We start from the raw sequence: 370 nt of genomic DNA, 5'->3' as shown, positions 1-370 counted from the left end.
GGTGGTGGGTGGTGTGTGGGGTGGTGGGGTGGTGGGTGGGTGGGGTGGGTGGGTGTGTGGGGTGTGTGGGTGGGTGGGTGTGTGTGGGTGGTGGGTGGGTGGGTGGGGTGGGTGAGTGAGTGGGTGGGTGGGGTGGTGGGTGGGTGTGGGGTGGTGGGTGAGTGGGTGGGGTGGTGGGTGGGGTGGTGGGTGGGTGGGTGTGTGGGGTGGTGGGTGGTTGAGTGTGTGGGTGGGTGTGTGTGTCTGGGGTGGTGGGTGGGGTGGTGGGTGTGGGTGGGTGGGTGGGTGGGGTGGGGTGGTGGGTGAAGTGGTGAGTGAGTGTGGGTGAGTGAGTGAGTGAGGGGGGCGGTGAGTGGGGTGGGTGATTAGC

This window comes from Lampetra fluviatilis, chromosome 67 (genome assembly GCF_964198595.1).
Source record: "Lampetra fluviatilis chromosome 67, kcLamFluv1.1, whole genome shotgun sequence".
In the NCBI taxonomy this organism is placed as follows: domain Eukaryota; kingdom Metazoa; phylum Chordata; class Hyperoartia; order Petromyzontiformes; family Petromyzontidae; genus Lampetra; species Lampetra fluviatilis.
This window is presented reverse-complemented; position numbering follows the sequence as displayed.